General features: G+C 39.0%; 1 protein-coding gene across 7 annotated transcripts in view; it reads right to left on the bottom strand.

The window, feature by feature from the left end:
- Positions 1 to 27,176, bottom strand: part of ZNF438 (zinc finger protein 438) — a 188,099-nt gene that overhangs the window by 81,008 nt on the left and 79,915 nt on the right. For 6 of the 7 annotated variants that reach the window (XM_043883385.1, XM_043883388.1, XM_043883387.1 and 3 more), the window contains one exon: positions 17,085 to 17,162. The gene's annotated coding sequence lies outside the window, so the exon portion shown is untranslated. Of the gene's footprint in view, positions 1 to 17,084; positions 17,163 to 17,949; positions 17,969 to 27,176 lie in introns of those variants that run through there. The other variant, XM_043883389.1, reaches the window with a different exon arrangement.

The following is a 27,176-nucleotide window of genomic DNA, read 5'->3' as shown; positions in this document are numbered from 1 at the left end:
GTGTCATTTCTTTTCCTTTGCACTCTTTCCAATCTTGTTTACATTCCTTTGGTAGTTTTTTCTTTAACTGTTTTTTTCTGAATTGTGCTTCTGACTTTGTGTGTGTGTGCTTAGTCGCTCAGTTATGTCCGACTCTTTGCGACCCCATGGACTGCAGCCCACCAGGCTCCTCTGCCCAGGCGGATTCTTCAAGCAAGAATACTGGAGTGGGTTGCCATGCCCTCCTCCAGGGGATCATCCCAACCCAGGGATCGAACCTAAGTTTCCCGTATTGTGGGCAGATTCTTTACTCTCTGAGCCACCAGACAAGCCCTCTAATTTTATAATTAAACTTAACTATAACTATTCATTTGTAACTTATAATTGAACCATTTCCCATTTTGTGTGTGATATGACATAGGAATTAAATAACATACTCTTTCACATGAGCATCTCTTGCCCCAACTTGATACACTGAAAAATCTGTCCATCCTTTCCCCAAATGGTCTATAATACCAGTTTTGTTATAAATCTAGGCCCCATATATAGATGGATCTGTTTCTGAATTCTCAATTCTTTCTATTGGCCAATTTGTATATCTTTGTACCATACACTGGCTTAATTATTATAATTTCATATTAAGTCACAATAAAAGGCAAGAAAGACACTTTGCCTTCACAATTTTTGGACCACTCCTTTACCATGTAAGTTCAGAATTACAATGTTAAGTATCACCAAAATAACAACAATAAAGATGAACAATATTACTATTAGTAGTTGTTGTTGTTAAGTTGCTCAGTCACGTCCAACTCTTTGTGACCCCACTGACTGCAACATGCCAGGCTTCCCTGTCCATCACCAACTCCCGGAGCTTACTCAAACTCATGTCCATTGAGTCAGTGATTCTATCCAACCATCTTGACCCCCATTGTCACCTTATCCTCCTGTCCTCAATCTTTCCCAGAATCAGGGTCTTTTCCAATGAGTTGTCTCTTCATATCAAGTGTCCAAAGTATTGGAGTTTCAGCTTCAGCATCAGCCCTTCCAATGAATATTCAGGATTGATTTCCTTTAGGATTGACTGGTTTGATCTCCTTGCAGTCCAAGGGACTCTCAAGAGTCTTCTCCAACACCACAGTTCAAAGGCATTAATTCTTTGGCACTCAGTCTTCTTTACGGTCCAACTCTCACATCCATACATGACTACTGGAAAAACCACAGCTTTGACTATACGGACCTTTGTTAGTAGTAGTAACGTTAAAGCCCCAAAGTCTGTTAGGAATTTTATTCTAGGTATATTGAGAGAATTAGCATCTTTGTAACACTGAGTTTTAGAATCCATTAATACAGTGTTTCTCTCCATTAAACTGGTTTGTAGTTAATGTATTTCAATAAAAGTTTATAACTTTGTCAATAAAGGTTGTTGACACTACATTTATTCAAATGCTGTTTATATTGTGCCTCTATTGTAAAACTGTATATTTTTGAAATTTCCCTTTCTGTAGTAACTCTGCTGTGGAGAAACCTGGCAACACCAAATGATGAAGATTAATATCGCTAGTGATGTCATGTGGACAGGATGTGATACAATCATGAGAAAACATCAGACAAACCCCTTCCCTGGTGGCTCAGGTGGTAAAGAATATGCCTGCAATGCAGGAGACCCAAGTTCGATCCCTGAACTGGGAAGACCCCCTAGGGAGGGGAGTGGCTACCCACTCCAGTATGCTTGGCTGGAGAATCCCCATGGACAGAGGAGCCTGGCAGGCTACAGTCCATGGGGTCACAAAGAGTCGGACATGACTGAGTGCTTACACACACATAAACCCCAACTGAGGTCCATTCTACAAAAGATCAGACCACTGCCCTTCCAAGTGCCAGGTCCTAGAAAGAAAAGAGCAAGAAATTGATGTAAACTGAAATAGACTAGAGTTAACAGTTACATGGGGTTTAATCATGAAAGAGAAAAAAGGGCACAGGTAGAAAAACTGAGGAAAATATGAATAAAGGCACAGTTCAGTTAACATTATTGTATCAATGTTAATTTCTTAGCGTGAGAAGCTAAACTATGGCTATACAGGATGTTAATTATTTCAAAATAAAATGTTCTTAAAAATTACCTCCTCTGTTTTGCATTTGTTGGCAGTCCACAGAAATGCAACTGGCTTTTCTATACTCATTTTGTATCCAAAAACCTTGCTAAACTCTCTAGTTAATGCTAAGAATTTAGCTGCAGAGTTCTGTAAATTTTCTACATAGACAATGATATCATTTACCAAGAGTGACAATTTTTTTCTTCCTTTCCATTCCTACATCTTTTTTTTTTTTCAGGTTCACCCACCCGCAACATTTTACTCTACTGGCTAGGATCTCTGGTACAATACTGAATAGACATGGTGATATCATGGATCTTTATCTTTTAAGAGTTAAATTATATCTGCTGATAGCCAGTGATCATTTTAATTTCACCAGAATAATGTAAGGAAAATAAATTGCTTTTGCTTTGAACATTTATATCGTAGAGATTGCAATACAATTTTTAAAAATTTTCTAATACTAAAATGTTTATTTGAAAAGCATAAAAAGACATACTACACAAACTAACATGACAAAAAAAGAAAAGCAATACAGTATCATGTCACTAAAAGAAAATAAAAGTTCTGACACTGACCTTTGTTACCTGTAGACAATTAACAAACTTTCTTTCAGTTCCTGGTATGGAGCTGTCATTGCCAAGTAGCTGCCAAGTCAGAGTCTCCAATTCCAAACCATTCTCCCTTGTACCAGAGGAGGTCTTGTGCATAGTTTTCCCCCAAAGAAATGTCAGTGGAAGGGGACTGAATGTCAGACCTCAGGTTGAGGCTTTTCAGAAGCAGGTATGGTGGGTTCCTGCTCCTTTCTCAGCTGCTGGAGGATTCAAAGGTCCAAGATATAGACCATCACCTATTGATCAAGAACGAGTTCAGTGTACTGCTCATTAGCAATAAATATATTTTAATTAGGTTGAAGCTAGTATGTTTTTTGTAGTCTGTTTACTATAGCACTTAGCTTTTCCCAAGTAACATAAAAAATGCTACCTTTAAGTGGAGTGCAAGCCAAACAAAAAATCTAAAATAGATGAGAACTGCTTAAAGGCCCAGCAGCAGGAAAGAGAGAAACCAAGGAAAAGATAGAAACAGTCATGTCACACAGTCACAAATTTTCCTTTTTTAAATAATCAATTGTTTAAAAAATTCTTTTTGATGTGGACCATTTTTAAAGTCTTGATTGAATTTGTTACAATATTGTTTTCTTTTACGTTTAGATTTTTTGGCTGTGAGGCATGTGGGATCTTAGCTCCCCAACTAGAGATCAAACTCGCAACCCCTGCATTGAAAGGCAAAGTCTTAACCCCTGGATAACCAGGGAAGTCCCAGTCACAAAACTTTTAATATTAATACAAGTACTAGATTGTAGAAAGGAATCCGTGGTGATAGAAGTCATAAAAGTGGTTTTGCCTCAGAGGGAGCACATCAAAGTGAAACAGCTAGAAAGCGGCTTGCATTGGGGATAATGGAAATGTTCTCTAGCTTATTCTTGGTGGTGGTTTACATGGGTGTATACAATTGTCAAAACTCATTGAACTGAAAGCTGTGTATTTACTGTATGTAAATTATTGTACCTCAATTTCTGAAAATGCATGAGATAGCTTCAAAGGCAGAACAAGTGTCTAACTAAGCCTACGCATGTGTGCTCAGTCGCTTCAGTCATGTCTGACTCTTTGGGACCCCATGGACTATAGCCCACCAGGCTCCTCTGTCCATGAGATTCTCCAGGCAAGAATACTGGAGTTGATTGCCATGCCCTCCTTGACCCCTCGACCCAAGGATCGAACCAGGGTCCCTTAGATCCCCTGCATTGCAGCAAGTTCTTTACCACTAGTACCACCTGGGAAGCCCAACTAAGACTATAGCTGTAAGGGAAAAGAGACAGAAAACAGAACGTTAGAATAACATTATTACTTACTGTATTTATTGAGAATTTACAAGAAAGAAATCTGCATGGGCAACAAACAAATAAGAGGTTTGAGAGCAAAACTGAAAGGGAGCAGAGAATCCAGAAATCTGGAGGCTCCCAGAGTTAGAAAATTTGACTGCTTCTGGACTATACACAGTAAAAGAGGAGACTGAAAAAGGCTTTGTGCAAAAATGGCCTTTTACATTTTCTATTGTGAATGGAGCGAAGTCAGCCTTGCTGTCGATCAGGTTGAGCACATGAACTTCCTGTGAAACCTATTTCAATTGGCCAACCAAGGACCCCTGTAAGCTGAGAGATGGGGGAACTGCAGAGAGGAAGCAAAGGAGTAAATTAGGTGTGGGACTCTCTGGTGTGCTCTTTTGGCTAGAGTGACAGTACAGAATTTATTGTCCAACCCGGGATAGTTTTGAGAGTGGAAGAGGGCACTATTACTTAACATGCATGAGTGCTATTAATATAAACTGAGACTGTCCGTGCCAGACTGGGACACCCAGTCCCTCTCTTACTGGCAAATGGAGTCAACTACAAGAAGGTGGATCAGAAGCCAACTAAGTTTCTGAGGGCATAACAAGGACCAAAACTTCACAAGCCTTGCCTCTAAGCCGCTGGCTGACTCTAAAAACAATGTGCAAGCTGCCAAAATTGCATGGTCAGAGAGTAGGGAAAAAGATTACATAGCCCCCAGTATGTGCTGCATGCTGAGTCGCTCAGTCAGGTCCAACTCATTTTGACCCCGTGGACTGGAGCCCGCCAGGCTCCTCTGTCCGTGGAGATTCTCCAGGCAAGCATACTGGAGTGGGTTGCCAGGCCCTCCTCCAGGGGATCTTCCCAACACAGGGATTGAAATCAGGTCTCCTGCATTACAGGAGGATTCTTTACCAGCTGAGCTACCAGAAATGCCCAAATAGCCCCCAAAGAGGGTATATTTCCCAATGACCACCTAACTGTGGACTTGGAAGAAGATGGGCAAAGAACCTTCCTGTAGACAGAGATTCAGGTCCTAGAGAACAATGAACAAAGGATTTCCATTTGGAGAGCAGGGCCAGAGTCTAATCAAGGGATATCTTCTACCCTAGATGAGAGATCTTCCAAACGCTTTTGCCATTTCTTTTTTTTCTTTTTTGGTCACTGTCAATATTCCTAATTCCAAATGCTCACTTAGCTTCAGAAAATTAAACACAAACTCATAAGTTGCTACTTGGGTCTAATGCAATAAATTATGAACACTGCACGTAATGTGATGGTGGTGAGAATAAACCCAAAGAGTCTTTTACAAAGATCGCTGAGCTGCCTGCCAGGAGGCCATGATTCTCATCCAACCTTCACTATTAAGTGTGTGACCCTGGATAAATCATGATTCCTCTGGACTTCAGTTCCTTCATTTGTAAAATGAAGACGAGGATGCCTTCCAGTTCTGTAATTCTAATTTAAAATTCTTGACCTTGCTGAGCCAAAAGAACTACAGAAATCCTCTATAAAATGCCATTACCTGGAGAATCCATAATAGACTAGAGAGTCTGATTTTTACAGCAGAAGCAACTCAGCACAATTCTAAAAAGTATATTGGCAAGAAGGATCTTGGCACTTTTTCATTTCTTGATTTTTCTATATTATTTTGCTCTCATTATAGTACATTAAGGAATAAAATATAGCCCTTTTTAAGGGGAAAAGAAACTTGCCTTCCATTTCATTAGGCGTTCAAAACTAATCCAAAAAGAGAGGGGAGCTACACTGTAGATTGTCAATCCAGGTTTGATGCATGAGACAGGGTACTCAGGGCTGGTGCACTGGGATGACCCAGATGGATGGGATGGGGAAGGAAGTTGGAGGGGGGTTCAGGATGGGGAACATATGTACACCCATGGCTGATTCATGTCAATGTATGGCAAAAATCACTACAATATTGTAAAGTAATTAGCCTCCAATTAAAGTAAATAAATTTTTTAAAAAAAGAACACAAAGAAAAAAAATTTTTTTTTAAAAAGCAATTTCAATTCTTTTGTAATATTTACAAACTAAAATTCAGAATGTTTTAAAAACCAAAATGCAATTTGGAGAAAACTTTCCATCTAAAAATACCATAAAACTGTATTTTATTATACAGTCAATATTCATTGAATCTTAAAGATATTAATTTTTCAAATATTAATTAATTTTAACAATTTTTAACTAGTTCACACTAATTAAAATGTGGAAAACATGTCTGCTAAATTTCAACTTTTGATACTTCTAATTTCTGGAAGGAAATAACACTCGAGACTGTCTTCTTCACTGATAAAAGACAAAAAAGTAATATTCCATGCTACATTCTCAACTAATTAATATTCTGTATTTGTTTTTCTCTTTCTGACTTACTTCACTCTGCATTACAGACTCTAGGTGACCCAATTTCATTCATTTTTATGGCTGAGTAGTATTCCATTGTATATCTATACCACAACTTATTTATCCATTCATCTGTCTATGGACATTTAGGTTGCTTTCATGTCCTGGTTATTGTAAATAGTGTAGCATGGACATGTATACACCACCACGTATAAAACAGATGCTAGTGGGAAGCTGCTCTATAGCACAGGGAGCTCAGCTCAGTGCTCTGTGATGACCTGAGGGGTGGGGTCGGGGGAGAAGCTCAAGAGGGAGGGGATGTATGTATATACGTGGCTGATTCACACTGTTGCAAAGCAGAAACAAACACTACAGTCTAAAGCAATTATCCTCCAATTTTTATAAATTAAAAAAAAACCCCAATATTCTACATAGATATTTTGTTACTCATAATTAATATAGTGTTATACATGTATAAGGATAACCTTATACAGTTCAGTAACGAATCTGCCTGCCAAGCAGGAGACCCAGGTTCAATTCCTGGGTCAGGAAGATCCCCTGGAGAAAGAAGTGGCAACCCACTCCAGTATTATTGCCTGGGAAATACCATGGACAGAGGAGCCTGGCAGGTCACAGTCCATGGCGTTGCAAAAGAGTTGGGACACAATTTAGTGACTAGATAACAACATACATGTATAAAAATAAGAGCCAAACATTTGTCACTTCAAATTACTATATGCTGGATAAAGAAAAAACAGCCAACATTTTGCAGATCATGCTATCACATACCTTAATACCAATGAGTTTCTAAATCAGTTTTATTTATTGTCACTGACTACAAAGCTATGGACCAGATGTTGCACTACCATACAAAACAAGGAATATAAACTCTACAGTGCTTTGAGAAAAGATCATTCAATTATCTGTTGAGTGAATAAAACAATAAGAAACTAGAATAAGCATCATAAAATACCCTGAATCTCTAAAACACAAATTTGAAGGTGTACTTTAGATTATATAAAAGATATATGTAAGTTTAAATAATGGAAAATTTGTAAGTGGAATATTTTAAATGTCCCAAGGAAATTATTTAGAGATATTTGACAGTAACTCTCAGGTCAAAGAAGATTTTCACATTCCTTTGCTAAGTCACAGTATTACAACTTTAATGATAAAAATTATCCCTTAAGAGACTGTTTCAAAAATTTATGTTTACATATAAGTACTGATGTTGAGAAGTCTCTTGTTTGTTCTTATGCAGAATACTTTGTATATGACAATTTTTCTTCTCTGGATTCTGGGAGAGTGTCTTGTATTATTTCTCTGATAACTTTCTCCCATTTTCTCTTGGATTAAGTAAGTGACTGAACTTTCTAGATCATGTCTCTAATGATTTCTTTCTCAGATTTATCTTTCAATCCCTGTCAGTCAGTCAGATCAGTCACTCAGTCGTGTCTGACTCTTTGCGACCCCATGACTGCAGCACGCCAGCCCTCCCTGTCCTTCCCCACATTCCGGAGCTTGCTCAAACTCATGTCCATCAAGTTGGTGATGCCATCCAACCATCTCATTCTCTGTCGTCCCCTTCTCCTCCCACCTTCAATCTTTCCCAGCATCATGGTCTTTTCAAATGAGCCAGCTCTTTGCATCAGGTGGCCAAAGTATTGGAATTTCAGCTTCAGCATCAGTCCTTCTAATGAATATTTAGAACTGATTTCCTTTAGGATGGACTGGTTGGATCTCCTTGCAGTCCAAGGGACTCTCAAGAGTCTTCTCCAATACCATAGTTCAAAAGTATCAATTCTTCGGTGCTCAGCTTTCTTTATAATCCAACTCTCATATCCAAACATGACTACTGGAAAAACCACAGCTTGACTAGACAGACCTTTGTTGGCAAAGTAATGTCTTTGCTTTTTAATATGCTAAGTCGGTAATAGCTTTTCTTCCAAGGAGCAAGTGTCTTTTAATTTCATGGCTGCAGTCACCATCTGCAATGATTTTGGAGCCCAAGAAAAGAATGTCTCTAACTGTTTCCATTGTTTCCCCATCTATTTGCCATGAAGTGATGGTATTGGATGCCATAATCTTAGTTTTCTGAATGTTGAATTTTAAGCCAACTTTTTTCACTCTCCTCTTTCACTTTCATCAAGAGGCTCCTTAGTTCTTTGCTTTCTGTCATAAGGGTGGTATCATCTGCATATCTGAGGTTATTTGATATTTCTCCCAGCAATCTTGATTGCAGCTTGTGCTTCATCCAGCCCAGCATTTCACATGATGTACTCTGCATGTTAAGTTAAATACGCAATCCCTGTAAGAAATTTGTTTCAGCCATCATATTCTTAATTTTTGTGGGTTACTTTTGTTCTTTAATTTTCCTTTCTTCTCCTTTTTAAAAAGGACTCTGTTACCCATGGAAAATCTCACATTTTCAGAGACAGTACTTACAGTCCGTTTCTTAAGTTTCCTATTTCTGTCTCTACAGTTCTGTCTTAAGAGTTCTCTGTTGCTCTTTATTTCTGCTTTCCTATGGGAGGCATTTCCAAATATCTGTTGATCTTTGACTGTCTCTTCCATTTAAGTGGAAAATTACTAGCAAAGCAAGATGGCAGCTCTGTCTGTGGGCTGAACTTGTTGAAGGTACTCTTTATTGAAAAGCAGCCAGCTGGCTTTCCTTGTGGGGAACCCCTGTAAGGAGTTTCTTGGCAAACAGTCAGCTTCTCTAGAGAAACTCCCAGCACCTGAATGGGGACTTGAAAGTTTGGCTCCTGGTGCTCAAAGTGCCAGGCAGATGTCTACGTAACCCCACCCTCAGAGCTCCCATTTACCCGAGCCTAGGTTCTCTTAAGTTTCAACATCTCCAGAGAATAAACCTCTCACCCCTTGGGGAAGGTGGGTATCCAGCTGGGTTGAGACAAGGACCTGTATGTCCAACTGGTCCTTTTACAGACTTTCAGCTGATTCTGTGTTTCTAACTACTCCTCCAGCCTGACCTAATAACTGTAATCACGGGACCTCCAAGTTTCTGCAAGGCAAAACTGTTTCCTTTCCTGTTACTCTCCTCTGTGGGAGCTCAGATTTTCACCTTCCTCTGCTAAGTCACAGCATCACAACTTTCTGTTCACGTTAGTGGATTAGGGTTACTGACGTCATCGACATTTTATCAAAGATAGAGCTGGAATTTTTTATTTCCTTCATTTTGGATGGATTTTGTAAAAACAGAAGGCAGAACATTCTTTGTTTGCCATCTTAAAATCAGAACCTACAGTCTTTACATGACTTCACACGCCATGTGTCAGTCTGAGGCCACTACAGCTTTGGTCTGCTGAGCACTCGCTTCCATTGCCCTTCTTTGAACTCCTTTGGAGAAAGCCTCTCTCCCTCCAGGAGACCCCCCCAAGGGGGGCCTTCAGTCCCTGGGCACACACACACCCCTCTACTTGGCTAGGATTCAGTGATCATTCATCACATGGGGTTAAGGAGAGTCGATTCGCATCTTCTTTAAGGCAGGTAGTGAGGCATTTGGCCCAGTGAATTCTCTTTCTGTTGGGTCTGCTAAACTGGGAAGATGACAGTCCCAAGTTGCTGCTGGCCAGTCATCTTACTGATCACATGCTGTCTGGAGAATGACGAACAAAGAAACCGGCAGAGCCGAAAGAGTCCAGCTGAGATCATCTGAGTTCCCGGCTGCAGCCGTGCCTGATGCTAGATGCACCTCTGGAAACCATAGTTATATAAACAATTAAGTTGCTTTGATTTTCATATGCTGGCTTGAGTTGGCCTTCCTGCATTTGCAACCGAAGAAGTTCTGGTGAATTCATCATTTAATTGAAGTGTTCCAAATTACTAACAGTTGAATGATACAATACTACTTCTTTGCCAAAAATTAAACAGCTTAACCTCTTTCATTAAAATAAAATTGCAAATCATATACCCATATGTCCCTTTCGCCATTTAGGTAAGATACTTTGATTTTATCTGAATAGTCTCATTTTTCAGGGCAGTGTACCTTGCAGAAAGATATATATATGTTCTATAGTTTTACAAACCCAATAGTCCCTAACCTGCAGAACAAATTTCATCCAGGGATTTCAAAAAGTCTTGTCATCTCTTTAAACCTTCTCTATCAGGGCTCTTAGTTTTTAATAAACTTCAAGTTGTATGGCTGTCTTGCATAAAAGCTATGTGGAAAAACAAAATAATGTATCTCAAAATATTTGTTCCCTTTGGAAGAAAAGTAGGGCTTATATGTAAAGAATTATTCAGCCTCAATCTCTGATCTAGAGCCTGGATATCAGGATAATTTCAATGCAAGGGTTTATGGGAAACAGGGAGACAGTAATAAGATGCTTCCAAGGAAGTAGGTGGGATGCTTAGAAGTCATGTGTCTCTGGGTACTCCTCCTGGACTAACCTCTCCAATATCACCTCTGGGGCACTGTGCTCACCAGCCCACATTCAATGTTTAAGCCTCTGAGTCTAAAGTTCCTATCTGGATCTTTTATCAGTTTCAAGTGCATCTAGAGGCTATGCAGGTAATCCAACAGTATGAGGAGGCTAAACATTATTAATGTATTATAATTATTTCATTGGTATGAAAAATAAACCTTATTAAAATTCCAGTCTCTCGCACTCTCTTTTATTGACTTACTTTTTTTCATGAAGCATTTCTATCTCTTATTTCTACCTTCTCCATGGTTTGCTTCATAATGCTATCTTAAATAATAGCTTTTTGGCACAGAAACTCCCTGTATGCATAGAAATCATGTCTGAGTAAACACAAATAACAATGAAGATAATTAATAGTTCAGTTCACTGAAACTGAGTATGTGCCATGCACTGTTCCAAGTGCTTCATAGGTTTTAACTCATTTTGTCTTCACTTCAACCCTGCAAGGTGGTAGGGGAAGGTGGGTCCCCTCATCCTCACTTTGCAGACGAGGGAGAGGCGGCACTGAGAGGGTGAGCAACTGCCCGGAGGAGACAGCAAACAAGGTGTAAGTATGACTCCAGGTACTCTGTTCCACGGACCTCTGCCCTAAACAACTATTCTGTGCTCCACCGAGAAACATGCCATCGGTTACGGGCTGAACTGTGTTCCCCAAAATGTTATGCTGAGGTCATAAGCCCATGACCCCATGGACTGTAGCCCACAGGCTCCTCTGTCCATGGAATTTTTCCAGGCAAGGATACTAGAGTGAGTTGCCATTTCCTTCTCCAGGGGATCTTTCCAACCCAGGGATCGAACCCATGTCTCCTGCATTGGCAGGCAGATTCTGTACCACTGAGCCAACAGGGAAGTCCTGTCCTGCAATAGGGTAGGTCCTATTACAATATGATGGCTGTCCTTACAGGAACAAAGTCTGGACACAGGGAAGACAGTAATGAGAAGATGGGGGTAGAGGGTGGAGTGATGCAGCCACAAAGCAAGGAATGCATGGTGCCACCTGAAGCTAGAAGAGGCAAGATGGATCCCCTGAGAGGCCTTTGCAGGAGCAGGGCTCTGCCAGCACCTTGATTTCAGGTTTCTTGCCTCCAAAACAGTGAGGGAAAAAATTTCTGTTGTTTAAAGCCACCCAGTTTATGGTACATTGTTACACACAACACTCCTAGGAGAATAACAGTGTTTCACATATATTGAAACATGCTATCCTATCAACCTGTTATTTTCAATTTTAACACAAATGGCAGAGTGAGTAACATTTAACTTTCCTCTTAATTCTATTTAAAGAAAACCAACAGTGAAGGGTGGGGGTTGCAGGGGGGTAGGTTGTGAGCACTGGAAAGCTCTCACTCATCTCAGAGAGGCAGCTCCTCACTAGCTCTAATGGATGACAGTCACCTCGAATGGCAGGCCTAAAGCTGTCACATCTTCCAGTTTTCCAGAAAACCCAGAAATCTGGATGTGCACATTAAAGGGGTTAACAGAAAGTCCAATTTGGAACTAGTTAGAATAATACCAGTTAATAACATTATTCATGTTGAACACTGTGCAAGCCAAATGTGGTCCATAGCGATGGACCAAATTGGGCCACAGTGTCTGCTGTGTGTCTGTTCTTTGCTTCCTATGTCTCCTTTCCCTTTCTGGAGGCCTCCATCCACCACACCTAGGAAGCAGGTTCAGGGTTGGCCCTAGAAGTCAGGTGGGAGTCAGCACCTCAGGACGAGGGACCCTTTTTGGGATGTGTGGCAGATGGAGAAGAGTCCTACACATATCTGGTCCAAGACTGACTGAGTGACGACTTCTGTATCCATATCTGACCACTGTTCTAATACCATCCTTCCAATGGTCTCAGCTGGTCTTCTGAAAGCATTTATCTTTAGACTTAGGGCTTTAATGGGGTAAAAGTTTGGGGTAAGCCTAGGACATGACCTTGGTACTTCCCGGGCTCACAGACACTTCATTCATAGTCTTGTCCTTATAACTTAATGAGTTCCCTACATTTCTTATCTCTTCTCTGTATACTTGAAAGAAGTGTACCTGGATGACCACTCAGAGCTCAGAGCTGTCTTTCAGTATTCACCATCCTGTAATCTATGAAAGGTGCCCAGAAACCACTTTAGAACAGCAATTCTGTGAAACCACGTTTACAAAATGTGACTTTCGTATTGGGCTTACTAAAAACTTCAAATATATAAATTGTTCTGAGAACATTAACATTACTGTTAGTCTGGTAGATCTATGACTATTCAACAGCCTTAGAATTTTCCAGGTCCTCACTGGCTACAAACATTTCTTCAGTATCTACTAGAGTCCAGACCTGTTTGATATGGTGCAGAAACGAATCATCTCTTCTGATGAGTGAAAAGGGGTCCTTGGGATGCTGCCAGGACTCTCCGCTGCAACTGAGATACCTAAATCAGGGATGAGATACCTAATTCAGGGATGTAGCTTGGCACATCATGGTGGTAGGGATTATAAAACTGACAAAGGTTGTTTTGGAAGCTTTGTAGAGCAATGTTAAGATGTGAAATATCACAAAATCTGTCCAAGTCATCTCATTCAATGTTTTAAGGTTTTTATTAGTTTTTCTCTTGAATTAAAAATCTCTCATTCTTCCATGGGGTTTTATACCTATAAAATCTTACTGAAATTCACTAGATTACTCTCACAACAATCTCAAATGGTCAGTAAAATGGGTTTTAGTCCCACAGGACAGATAAGGGAACTGAACCTGAGAGTAGCTTTGGTTGTCAGTGGGGAAGGCGAACCTCACTATACCCGAATCTGCCTCCAGCCTCCAATTTCAAGTTACTGATCTTTCCCAGCAAATAGAAGGCACATGGGATTGTAGGATTAGGCTGTTTAAGTAGTGTGACGATCAGATTTGGGATTGAAACCCAGATTTATCACCGACTAGACCTCCGACCTCAGATTCATGTTTTAAACATTTCTCAAGCCCAAGTTCCTCCATTGTAAAATGGAGTGAAGATCCTAAAAGACACATAGGGAACATGGCACAGAGCAGTACTCAATAGATTTTAGTTCCCCTCTCTCCCCTTTCTCCTACAGGCTCCCTCAAGTCTAAGCAGACCATTCATCACCTGATTAAACATTTGGATGATCAGTGAAAAACCTAAGTTTTATATATTAAAAAAGTGGAGATATTGATAACACAACAATAAATTGTCACAGGCAAACAAGGCCATAGCACAGAGTGTCACAGGCAAACAAGGCCACAGCAGAAAGTGCTGTCATATAAGTCCTATTACAAAGCAGCCAAGAGAGTGGTTCTTTTTTTTTTTTTTAATCCACGATGTTGAATCCTTTTTTAAAGGGGACAGGTCACATCAAAACATCTTATCTTGAATTTATTCTCTGTCATCTAATAAACAAGGCCCATTGTTGCCAAACATAGATTATTTAAAACACACCAAAGAGATGAGAAATGTGTTCACTAACACCAGGTTTGAGACTCCTGAGTGTGGGTACCCTGGCAGCCTTCTCGTCCCACATCAGCCCCCAGGATTACCTGGTGTGTCCGTTTCACAGGAGAACTAAAATTCTAACTCCTTTCATCTCCTATCTGCTGGCTCCCCTGGGTGAGGATGGGGTGGGGGTGCTCATAGACCGACACCAGCAGGGGATGGGCCCGGAGAGGAGGTTGGGGGCTGCAGAAATGGGCAGGAGATGAGCATAAACTCAGAGCAAGGATAGCTGCTCCTGTCAGGAAGCAGGCATGGGTCTGCTACCAGAAAAATGAAGCAACTATCAAATTCAGTGCTAAAAATATTAAAGTGCATAGCATAATTTAGACTACTGCTTCAAATTTCAATGAGATGCTGGAGAATTATGTGCCAGTAAGTATGGTATATGTGACTCTGGCTGTTGGCAGAATCCCGCAGAACTGGGGTTATGTTATTGCATGTGTAGGTGGTTATTAAACACTTTATGCTTAAGCTAAAGGTCATACTCCTCCTGCACATAACTTCGGTTATGATTATGAGTTAGACTTGGTCCATGAGCAGACAATGGTCTCCTTCCATTAAATGCAAACTGGGGGAAATTACTGTATAAGTTGCCAGGCTGTGAGAGAAAAGAGATCACACTAATGAGGGTGAAGTGGTGTAATAGGTTTATAAAACAAATCACGCCAAGCTCAAGAAAGATACCGTCAACTCCCACACCTCCAAATTAAAAATGACCCCCCCATGTGACAGGAAAACTGAAGTGCTATTTACCATCCTCACCTACTGTGGGGAGGGTCAGGAGAACAAGTGCCTCCTTGCCCTCAATTCAGAGCTCATGAGAGTACCAGTGACCTAGAGCTAAATGTCTCTTATGCAAATATCGGAAACCCAAAAGCTACTGTCATGAGGGTATTTAATATGGGGGGCCCCTGCCAGAGCCCCTGCTCAGACTTCCTACTGCTCAGGCTGCCCAAGAAGTCCCTGCTTTGCTTCCAGGACATGAGAGATATGCTTCCATATCCAGAGTCAGAGGTCCTCTACAACAGCGGTCCCCAACATTCACAGCATCAGGGACAGGTTTGGGGGAAGACAATTTTTCCACAGAATGAGGCAGGCAGATGGTTTTGGGGTGATTAAACACATTACATTTATTTCTATTATTATTACACTGTGATATATAATGAAATAATTATACAGCTCACCAAAATGCAGAATCAGTGGGAGCCCTGAGCTTGCTTTCCTGAGCTCAGGCAATAATAGAAGCGGTGGGAAGAAGCTATAAACACAGATGAAGCTTCACTAGCTTGCCCGTGGCTCACCTTCAGCTGTCTGGCCCGGTTCCTAACAGGCTGCAGACTGGGACCAGTGGCCCACGTGTTGGGGATCCCCTGCTCTACAAACAGTGTGATATGTGGTGGCTGCATCAGTACTTATGAGTTAAACAATCTTGGAAGGGCAGACTGAGAAACTTAATGACTATTTATAACTGCTTTTGTGGAAAAATGTTTTCTGCATTCCAAACAACGGAATTGGACATGAACTTTGGGACCACAGTTTATTTCTGAGGCTGGGAACTGACTGTGTCTCGCTAATTACACCAGGGCCAGTGTTTTCCCAGGACAAGATGGCAGTGTGGAGGTCTGCCAGGGGGACAGGACGAGAATGAATAGTTGCCATGAATATGGACCATGTGTGTCTGTAAGGATGTAAGAGGGGAGGATGGGAGAAAAGCCCAGGCACATTCTTAATTTGTTAAACAAATACTGAGCATCATTAAAGGCTATGCTGAATGCTGTGCAAGACAAAACTATGTTAGACACAATGTTTGATTTTCTGGTCCTCATAACCTCCCTGGGAGATAAGACAGATACCAACACACACACACTGAAGTGGCAGGGTAAAATATGCTGAAACAGTGACAAAAACAAAATCCTGGCTGAAGTCAGCAGAGAGAGGGAAAGCTTGTGCTTCTAGCTGGAGTGATCAGGGGAAGTTTCGTGGAGGAGTCCACACCTGAGCTCAGCCTTGAAGGTGTGCACAAGATTTCAACAGGCAGAGGAACCAGAAAGGGAGGAGCAGGGGATATTACAGAGAAACACTAACAAAAACAGTCCAAGTCGAGATGCAGAGGCAAGAACAACAATGAGATTTCAGAGAACAGGAAGGAAGCTCAGCTGGCTAAAGATGGGGATATTTTAGGGGCTTGACTGAGGGCTCTGAATGCAGGCAAAGGCATGGATTCCATCAGCAGTGAGTGAGGAGCCACTGAAGGGTTTTAAAATTATTGGAGTGGCTCTACATGCAGATCTGTAGGGCAGCAAAAATACGACAGACAACAGAATGAAGACAAAGACCATGAGGAGGTAATTGTAATAGTTGGGATTGGTTAAGACGACACCTCAAAGCTAGGTTTTTGGATAAATAGCTATGTATTTCAGGTTCCAGTGATAATTACTAAATATCTCCCTTTAATGATCAAGAACATAGTCAGAAAAGCCAGACTTAAGAAACTAAAAATATATTTGCTACAATGGAAAACCATTTTAGAAACACTAAGTTTGGCCCATAGTTGGGAATTGATACCTAGATGGTATCAATAAATAAAGGATGGTCGTGAGGTGCTACTCTCATTTTTAAAGTAATACCTTGAGTTTAAACATTATATTTTCAACAAGCACATGAGATTTAGCGAGTAATCATCTCTCCAATATCTTCCAAAACCAGCGATTCAATATACAAGGGAACTATAAGATACTGTGAACAATTGAGCCTTGAGAAATCATCAAAGGTGGTGAACTTAATCCTTCACATTTTAAATCAGTCTTAAGCTGGTGCTGAGCAATGTGAGCGGACTTACGTGAGTTGACTCGACTTAGCAAACGTCTTCTAAACTTCACGTTTTCAGTGTTGGCTGAGACATGGCATTCATCTTTATCTGAAAACAAATGTAATGGAAGTATGAAACTGAAAGAATTGATAGGTAGCTTACAGAAGCTAATTAGGTGACTGTACCTAAAGATCGTTAAGAGTTATATTTAGTTCTATAAAACTGATACTTATGTATAATTTAAGAACCTAAAATAAAAATTTCAAGCTATGCTCAAAGACTTCTAAACTAGGAGGTATAACACATTTTCTTCCTATGTTTTTATGTCAATCTCCTAAAAGTTCTGGAAAATAATATATTTAAGCCTGATTTACACTGGATCATTTAAAGTCTACCCACCAATCAAGCCCTATGCAGTACTACATCATGGAGAGCAGGGAGAGGTGAAGTTGAGTAAGATAAAGCTCCCATCCTCAGGAAACCCACAAACCACCAGAGACAGACGAACATGAATAACTCCACATCAAGGCAGACACAGTAAATGCTAAAAATGGTACAAAGTGCTACTGGATTTGGGGGGGCGGGGGGTGTTACTACAGGGAAAATATGTGATGGCTTTGTATTATGGACTGAACTGTGTCTTCCAACTCCTTCTCCCCCCCCCAATTAATGTGTTGAAGCCCCAATCCCCGAGAACCTCAGGATGTGGTTGAATCTAGAGATAGGGCCCTTTAAAAGGTGACTAAGGTAAAATGAGGCCTTTAGGGTGGGCCCTAATCCAATGTGACTGGTGTCCTATAGGAGGAAGTTAGGAAACACAGACACACACCAGGAAAAAGGCCACATGAGGACATGGGAGAAAGACTACATATGGACACGGCAAAATGATGGACACCTGGAAGCCAAGGAGAGACGACCCAGGGAAATCAAGCCTGCAGACACCTAGATCTCCAATGCCTAGTTTCCAAGACTGAGCAGACAAATTTCTGTTGTTGAAGTCACTGGTCTGTGATATTTTGTTATGTAGTCCTGGCAAAGTAACATACTCTGTAATGGTGACACTTAAATTCAGCTTTAAAAGAGATAGGACTTTTAGCAATCAGATAAAGGTAAGGTTTGGAAACAATATTCCAAGAAGAAACAAAAACTACTTTATTTTAGGCACAGCGGCCACAATACAGTGTGTGAGCTCAGGAAAGTCAATATGTTTCTGTAACATGAGCATAGTTTGGTGGTGAGGATGAGAAAAGTAGGTGGGGGAGGAAGAGGGAGGAAAGGCAGGAGGGAGAGAGGAACAGGAGATCCACAGACCAGCAGACAAGGACTGGACTGTGGGCTCGAGGTCCTGTTGTGAAAGGGCTGAATGCTACCTTCAGTATATGTGGTTTTATCTTGTACATAAAAAGAGCCATCAAGGGTTTTAGTAGAAAACTCATTCAAATTTATATCCTAGAAAGATGGTTCTGCTTTCAGAGTTACTACAAGAAGACTGAAAAGGCAGTGAGACCTGTTTTGTTACTACAACAGTCAGGATAAGAAGAAACCAGCGCAACTGCAATGGAATTAAAAAATCAAAAATACAATAAAAGTGTGCTTGAAAATGAGAACCAGAATAACCACCCCATCAGGTAGGTAGGACTGAGGGCTGGACCAGTTACCACCATCCAGTCAGACAGTCACAAGTGCGGCATCCTCAGCCTCCACAGACCTTGCCTTTCAATCACAACCATGTGTTGTGTGCATCCCTTTAAGAAAAGGACCACTCCTTAAAACTGTAAAAAAAAAAAAAAAAAGAAAGAAAAGAAAAGGACCACTCCAAAGACTCATCTGACTTCTAGCATCTCACCCTAGAACTTGAAAGCCCAAATAAAATCAATAAAAGCCCTACACTCATTTCCTAAAGCAAGCCCCCCGCCCCATATCTGCGTGGTCACTCTTGCTACAGCAAGTCAATAGGGAAGTCTGCTTACCTCCAAAAAGGTTTATTTATTTGACAAGCGGGCTTATCACAAAAAACTGATGTCTATCAATGAAGTCAAAGAAGAACAGTCAAAGAACAAAGCACCCTGTCTTGTGTTTTCAGAGCAGAAGGAGGACTAAGAATAACTCAACGGTTACTCATGATCTTAGAAAGAAATTTCAGGAGGGCAATAAAAGAAAACAAAAAAAATGGAAGAATTTAAAAAAAAGGAGAAATGGAATTAAATACCAAATATTATTCTTTTAAGAGGCCTTGCATAGTTTGAAAGTAAACCTGAATCTTCAATAAGAGTTACTATTTTCTTTTTAATGAGAGTAAAAAGAAGGAAAAGGGATTAATAATGAAGCAAAGTCAAGAGAAGGTAGAGTTAGCCATGTTAAGAGGCGAAACTGTTCTTCATGGTTAGAAATGGAAGAAAGGATGCGTGATGGATATAGATAAAAATTATTGTGTGTAAGGGTGTAAAATTGAGGGAGTTAAGGTCAATAGCAAGGCCATTTACTGTGATAGAGACAGGAAGGAAGTAGGGAGGGAAGGAGAGGTGGAGAAACAGTACATAAATGAAGACATATCTGAATTTAAGGGCTTTTAAGAGAAAAAAGTTAGAGAAGAGAAAGGGGCTTTCAGCATCTGAAATCTTGAAATGATTCTGACTGACAGAACAAAGCAACTTAAAGAATAATGAGTTCTGAGTATCAGAAATCCCAAAACATGAATTAGAAGACACAGATATAATCACACGGTGTGGTGTGGAGAGGACAGTTTCAAGTGTGATGTTGACATGATTGAGGAAGTTAGAGTGATGGCCCTCTTGTAAATCAACCAATAACAAGCCTTAGAAAGGGGAGATGGCAGCATAAGAGTTAGAAAAAAAGGAACTGATGCACAAAGGTGGCACCTCGATCCCTGAATTGACATTGGAGAGCAAAGAAACACATCACCTTCCCTTTAAAATCTATAGACTTAGAAAAAAATTTTTTTTAATTTTTCTTGAGATGGTTGTGGGGAAAAAAAATTGGCACTACCTACAAAAGCCAGGTTTAAATTTCTGGGGAGGAAAGGGAAGAAATCTGGGGATAAGATCAAAGTTATAGGGACTTCTCTGGCGGTCCAGTGGTTAAGATTCCATGCTTCCAATGTGGGGGTTGAGTTCGATCCCTGGTCAGGGAACTAAGATCTCACATGCTTCGTTCCTTTGAAAATGTTAATAAAATTGATGAATGCTTACTAAGAAAGAAAGAGAAAGCTCAAATTAACAGTATCATATTTAAAAAAAGACATATTGTTAATCTGAGCTTTCTCTAGTTTATTTGAATTTAGTTTGCACTTCTTTTTGTAGCTTTTTGAGATGGAAAATTATACCTTAAGTCGAAAACATATGCATTTAAAGTTATCCAATATTCCCTAGGTATTACTTTGTGTCTCACAAGTTTTGATACTGTTCGATATATTTTGATCACGGTTGTATTTCTTTGACCTGTGGATTATTTAAAAGCATGCTATTTCTTTTCCATGCAAATTTAGGGTTTTTTATGTTTCAGTTATATATTTCTAACTTAATTCTACTGTGGAACATATACTATATGTTATCTTTTAAAATCTGTTGAGATTTGCTTTTTGGCTTAGTACATGTCCTATTTTGGTAAAAATTCCTTGCATGCTTGAAAAGAATATGTATTCTGCAGTTGTTGGGAATAATATTCTATAAATAGCAATAGGTCAAGTTAATAACCTTGTTTAAATATTCTATCACCTTACACTTTTAACAATCACGTCAAAAATCTGCTTGTTACATTAGTGGTTGAAAGAAGGTTGCAAAATTCTCCAACTATGATTCATCTGTTTCTCCTTTTTGTTCTGTCAATTTTAGCTTTATGTATTTTCAAGTTATGCTGTTAGGAACATATAAATTTAGCACTGTCTGTCTTCCTACTGAATTGATCATTTATCATTATAGAGCGTCCCATAATTCACCCTTCTGTAAGGACTACTCTGTCTGATATTAACATATAAGATTTCCTTTAGTCAGTATTTGTTATAGTGTACCTTTTATTTTCTTCCATATCCTTTTATGTGAAATATGTCTTATGTCTTAACTATACATTGTCTTTTTAAAAAATCTAGTCCAAAAATTTTTGGTTTTAATTGGACGAAGAAGCCTATTTACATGTAATTTAATTACACTTAAAGATACTTTCATGTTATAAATTTTCTATTCATTCCTTCTGTTCTTTTTCCTTCATTTATTCTTCTTCTTTTGATATTCAATTTTTTTATTATTTTATTTTACCTTTGGTAAACTTTTTGTTTAAATATCTTTGTAATATTTCTAGCAATTATCTTAGAGATTATAAATACTTCCTTGACTTCAGATGACTTTTACCACTTCCTGGGTGTGAAAAAAAATGTCAGTTTAAGTTCATTTACACATACTGGCCCTTTGTTCCACTGATTTTAAATATTTTATTTCTACTTATGTTTAAAGCCCCACAAAACATTAATATTGTTGCTTTCAATGGTCTGAAATCTTTTATATTTATTCATAGGCTTCCCTAGGCTCCTCATTTTTCCTGAGGTTCTATGGCTCATCTGGGATCACTTTTCTTCAGACTGAATAACTTCCTTTAGTATTACTGCACTATGGGTCTACTTGTGATAAAATCTCCCACCTTTTGTCTAAAAACATCTTTATTCTGCCTTCATAAAAAAATACTTTTGCTGGGTACAGAGCTTCAGGTTGGCAGTATTTTTCCTTTCTACATGTATTTACAGATGCCATTCCTTAATGTTCTGATTTTAATAATGACTGTAAGCCAGTCAGCCACCAATCTTACTGCTGCTCCTTTGAAAGCAGTGGGGCTTATTTCTTTTGATTGTTTCAAGATTTTTTCTTTATAGCTGGTTTTCACAAGTCTCACCAAGTTGTACCTAGGTGTGGTTTTCTTCATATTAATATTGCTTGGGGTTCATTACGTTTCCTGTGCTCCTTGAATTTGTGGATTGCTATCTTTAATCAATTTGGAAAACCTTTGGTCATTATCTTCTCAAATATTGCTTTTCTCATTCTCTCCTCCGGGGACTCCAACCACATGTATGTCAGATGAAGTGACTTGATCCTATGTCTCCTAAGCTGTTTTGTTCTTTCCATTCTTCTTGCTTTCTGAGATTGTACATTTTCCCACTGAACTGTCCTTTAGTTCACCAGTTCTAGTTATGTATTTTTTGTTGCACCTACTTTGCTCTTAAACTCAAATCTTAATTTCAGATGTCATATTTTTCAGCCCTAGGATATCAATTTGATTATTTTTTAATATTTCCACCTTTCTATTAATACTGTTCATCTTTTCATCCATTTTCCTAATTGCTTCCTTTATTTCCTTTAGCACATTTACAACAACTATAAAATCTTTGGTAACTCCTAGATCTATATCACTGGCGGATCTGCTTCTATTATCTTCTTTGAACATATATATATATATATATACATACTTTTTTTTTTTACTTTTCACATGTCAAATAACATTTTACTGTATTCTCAATATTTTGAATGTAATAGCCATAAAACTGTGGCTGACATTATTTTCTCCCAGTGAAGGTCCATCCTTCCCTCTACTAGACTGGTAGGGTAAGGAGCTGTTCACTTCAATCTAATTATCTTACTTCTGGTGTAAAACGTCTCAAAGGTGAAATTAATTGTGTTTATTGCAGCTGCACCCTAACCCTACCATGCAGAGACTGTCTCCTAAGCACTGCAGGACTGCAGGAGACATCACTGCATATTTCCAGCTCAACTTCCCATCTTCCCATTCTGTCCCAAGGCTCGGGAAACAACCTATGGGGAAAACCAGCTGTGTGTCTAAAGCCTCCCTAGGGTCCAGTTCAATATGCCAGACTATGTGATCATCAAAACTTCCATGGTTTCTCTTTCCCCTCATAGAGTCTCACTTATGCAGCAAGCTTGATCCTTGGCCAGTGTTCATTTTGAGCAAACACACTCAGGAAAGAGGACTTCTAGCAGTCTCACCTCAGAGATGCTCTTCCATTTCTGTTACTTCAGTTCATTCAGTATTCTTTCCATTCATAGCTCTAAGGTCTTCAAAAATATGACTCTGCTTGAGTGACACAAATATTTTTAAACTCCTCCCATCGAGAAGTGGGTACACATATTACTTCCCAAGCTTTGAATCTGAATGGCCTCTTTAACCAATAAAATGTGGTGGATATGACAAGACACCAGTTTTTGGGTCTAGGGCTTAAGAGACATGGACAATTTTAACCTCCTATATCTAGGAATATATGGAAGGCACTGAACTGCCACTAAAGAGAGCCAACTAATCTGATCAGTTAAAAAAAAAAACCAAAAAACAGCTTTTGTTTTCACCAGTTTTTCTCCATTATTTGTCTGTTTTATAATATCCTATTTTATTGATTTCTATTTCTTGTTTACTACCTTCAACTTACTCTGGGTTCATTTTGATTTTCCAGCTTCTCAAAGTGAAAGCTTAGATAACTGGTTTTAGACCTTTCTTCTTTTTTAATATTTGTATCTTAAAGCTATACATTTTCCTCTAAGCACAGCTTCTGCTGCATAAATATTGTTCACATGTGTTTTCATTTTTCATTGAGTTAAAAATATTTTCTACTTTTTCTTGTGATTTCATGGAACCATGCTTTATTTAAAAGTGTACTATTTAATTTCTAAATATTTGGGGAAGGAATTTTAGATATTCTATTGCTATTCATTTCTAATACAATTTAGAAATAGTGAAAGAACATGTCCTGCATAGTTTTAATCTTTTAAAATATATTGAGACTTGTTTTATGATCCAACATATGACCTACCTTGATGAAAATTTCATGTGTACTTGAAGAGAATGTGTATTCTTCTATTGTTGACTGCAAGATTCTATAAATGTCAATTAACTCCAACTGGTTAACAGTGTTGTTCCAGATTTCTTTTTTATTAATATTCTGCCTACTTATAAATCAAATGCTGAGAGAGAAGTGTTTGAGACTAACTACAACTGTAGTTTTGCCTATTCATCCTTTATGTTCAAGGATAACAAGGCAGTATATGTCCACTCCGCTTATTTAAAATATATGCAGAGTACATCATGCAAAACACCAAGCTGGATGAAGCACAAGCTGGAATTAAGACTGCCAGGAGAAATATTAATAACCTCAGATATGCAAATGACCCACCATCCTTATGGCAGAAAGTGAAGAGGAATTAGAGACTCTTGATGAAGGTGAAAGAGGAGAGTGAAAAAAGTGGGCAAAAAACTCAACAATCAAAAAATGGCTCTATACCAGCCTAGAGAGGTGGGATGGGGAGGGAGATAGAAGGGAGGTTCAAAAGGGAGGGGATATATGTACACCTATGGCTGATTCATGTTGGAAGTTTCACAGAAAACAACAAAATTCTGTAAAGCAATTATCCTTCAATAAAAAATAAATAAATTTTTAAAAATTGGAAAAAAAAACCCCACAAAGACCACGAGCATCCGGTCCCATGACTCCATGGCAAACAGATGGAGAAAAATTGGCAGATTTTATTTTCTTGGGCTCCAAAATCACTTTGGACAGTGACTGCAGCCATGAAATTAAAAGATGCTTGCTTCTTGGAAGAAAAGCTATGACAAATCTAGGCAGCGTATTCAAAAGCAGAGACATTACTTTGCTAACAAAGATCCGTAGAGTCAAAGCTATGGTTTTTCCAGTAGTCCTGTATGGATGTGAGAGTTGGACCATAAAGACGGCTGAGCACTTAAAAAAAGATGCCTTCAAATAGTGGTACAAGAGAAGACTTTTGAGAGTCCCTTGGAGAGCAACGAGATCAAACCAGTCAATCCTAAAGGAAATCAACCTGAATATTCATTGGAAGGACTGATGCTGAAGCTGAAGCTCCAACACTTCGGCCACCTGATGCAAAGAGCCAACACATCAGAAAAGACCCTGATGCTGGGAAAGACTGAAGGCAGCAGGAGAAAGGGATGACAGAGGATGAGATGGTTGGATGGTATCACTAACTCAATGGACATGAGTTTGAGCAAACTCCAGGAGATGGTGAAGGACAGGGAAGCCTGGTGTGCTGCAGTCCGTGGGGTCGCAAAGAATCAGACATGACTGAGCAACTGAACAACAACATCCTTTATGTTCTGTCAATTTTTACTGTAAGTATTTTGAAGCTCTGTTAATGGACTCATAGATATTTAGGATTGTTATGTCTTTTTGATAAATTGATTCATCATTATGAAGTATCTCTCAATATTGCTACTAATAGTCTCTGTTTTGAAGCCTATGTTGTAATTAATATAGCCAATCCAGTTTTCTTAGTGATTAGTGTTTGCATGGCATATCTTCTTCACTTCTTTTACTTATAACTTGTGTTCATATTTGAATAGGATTTCTTGTGAACAGCATGTAGTTAGTAGGTTTTGCTTTTTTATCTAGCCTGATGATCTGTCTTCAGAGCATTTAAATCATTTATATGTAATATAACTATTTACATGGCTGAATCTGAAATAATCATCTTGCTATTTTCTAATTTAGTCTTTGTTTCCTTTTCGCATTTTTTCTTGCCTTATCTGTGACTGAATATTTTTTAATATTTCACTTTATCTTCCTTGTTGGCTTATTAGATGTACCTGTTTCTTTTGCAGACTGAATATTTTTTAGTATTTCACTTTACCTTCCCTGTTGGCTTATTAGATGTACCTGTTTCTTTTGCAGTTTTATTGCTCTGGTGTTTAAACTATAGAGCTTTAACTTACCACAACTTAAGTTTTAATAATATTTTGGGCTTCCCTGATGACTCAGACAATTTTATCACTTCATAAATAAGAATTTTACAACAGAAGATACCTATTCCTTTCTTCCTGTCTTTTGTGCTACTGTTACCATCATTTAACTATAGTAAGACTGTCATCCTGCAGAAGGTAGGTATAGGCACTCTGGCTGACAGCCTCAGCCAAAATTAGCTTTTGAATGATTCTTATCAAAGTACCAGAAATGTAAATATGAAGCTGTCTCAGAGCCTCGCAACCAGCTCATCCTTCAGCTGAATGCCACCAACTAACCTCAGCTGATGCTACATGGAGAAGAATAACCACCAGCTGAGCCTGCCCTTTGCACTGACTTACAGACTGTGAAGTACAGCAAAATAACTGTTTTCCTAAGACTGTAAGTTTTTGGGTAATTTATAACAGAATTAGATAACCATAACAGACACTAGGACATGGAAGTGGGGGCTCTGTAATAAAAATCTTAAAATACTGACATTGGCTTTGGGACCAAGTGGTGAGCAGAAACAGGGAAGTCCTTAAAAACACTGTTAATGAAAGCCTGAAGGACTTTAGTGAAAATGTTAACAGATGGAGAAACGACAAGCCCTCTTACACGGTGGTGGAAAATGTGTAACACTATTCCTTGCATAAAATAGAAAAGAGAAAACGTGCCCAATAAAGTGGTAGATTTGGCTAAGGAGATTGCCAGGCAGAAGAGTGAAAGTATTAGTCTCTTTCAGCCTAGTGTAATACAGGATGCAAAGAGAAAGATAAGTTAACAAAAGAACTCTTCCATTTTCAAGCAGAATTTAGAGCTAACAAAAGAACCATTTCACTTTCAGAAATTTAAGGAGCCAGGACTTGCTCTTTTCAAAAACAAAATATTTTCTCATCCCCATTCTTCCCAGACAGAAAACTAAGATATAGCTTCAAAGTAAAAAGTCAAGTTTAGGCCTCTGTCAGTAAAGCATGGTTTCGGGATAAAAAATTCTAGAGTATGACTGTAAAATGCCATCATGATTACATGTTGTATCTAATTCAGTTCTAAGAATGTTAAGAGTGTGCCTCGTAAGACTATCTTTTCTACATAAAAAACCTGTAGGAATCTTGAGGGTGTCCCTCTTGGACTTTTTCAAATAGAAAAAGCTTCACAGAATCTTATGGGTATCATCTTATAACACCTTTACTCATAGTCTGAAGTAGAAAAAAACATTATCTCAAAACAAATGTGAATGTGGCTTCTGTGTAACAGAGCGGACTATAATCTGATACACAGGAATTTCACAAAGCTTTTAAAAGAATTATGTCAGATAGGACTGACAGGAGCAGAAAGAGAGAAAAACTGAAAAGATGCTT

The sequence above is a fragment of the Cervus elaphus genome, chromosome 23, assembly GCF_910594005.1.
Source record: "Cervus elaphus chromosome 23, mCerEla1.1, whole genome shotgun sequence".
Lineage (NCBI taxonomy): Eukaryota > Metazoa > Chordata > Mammalia > Artiodactyla > Cervidae > Cervus > Cervus elaphus.
Note: the sequence above shows the minus strand (reverse complement) of the source record. Positions and strands in the feature narration are given on the sequence as shown.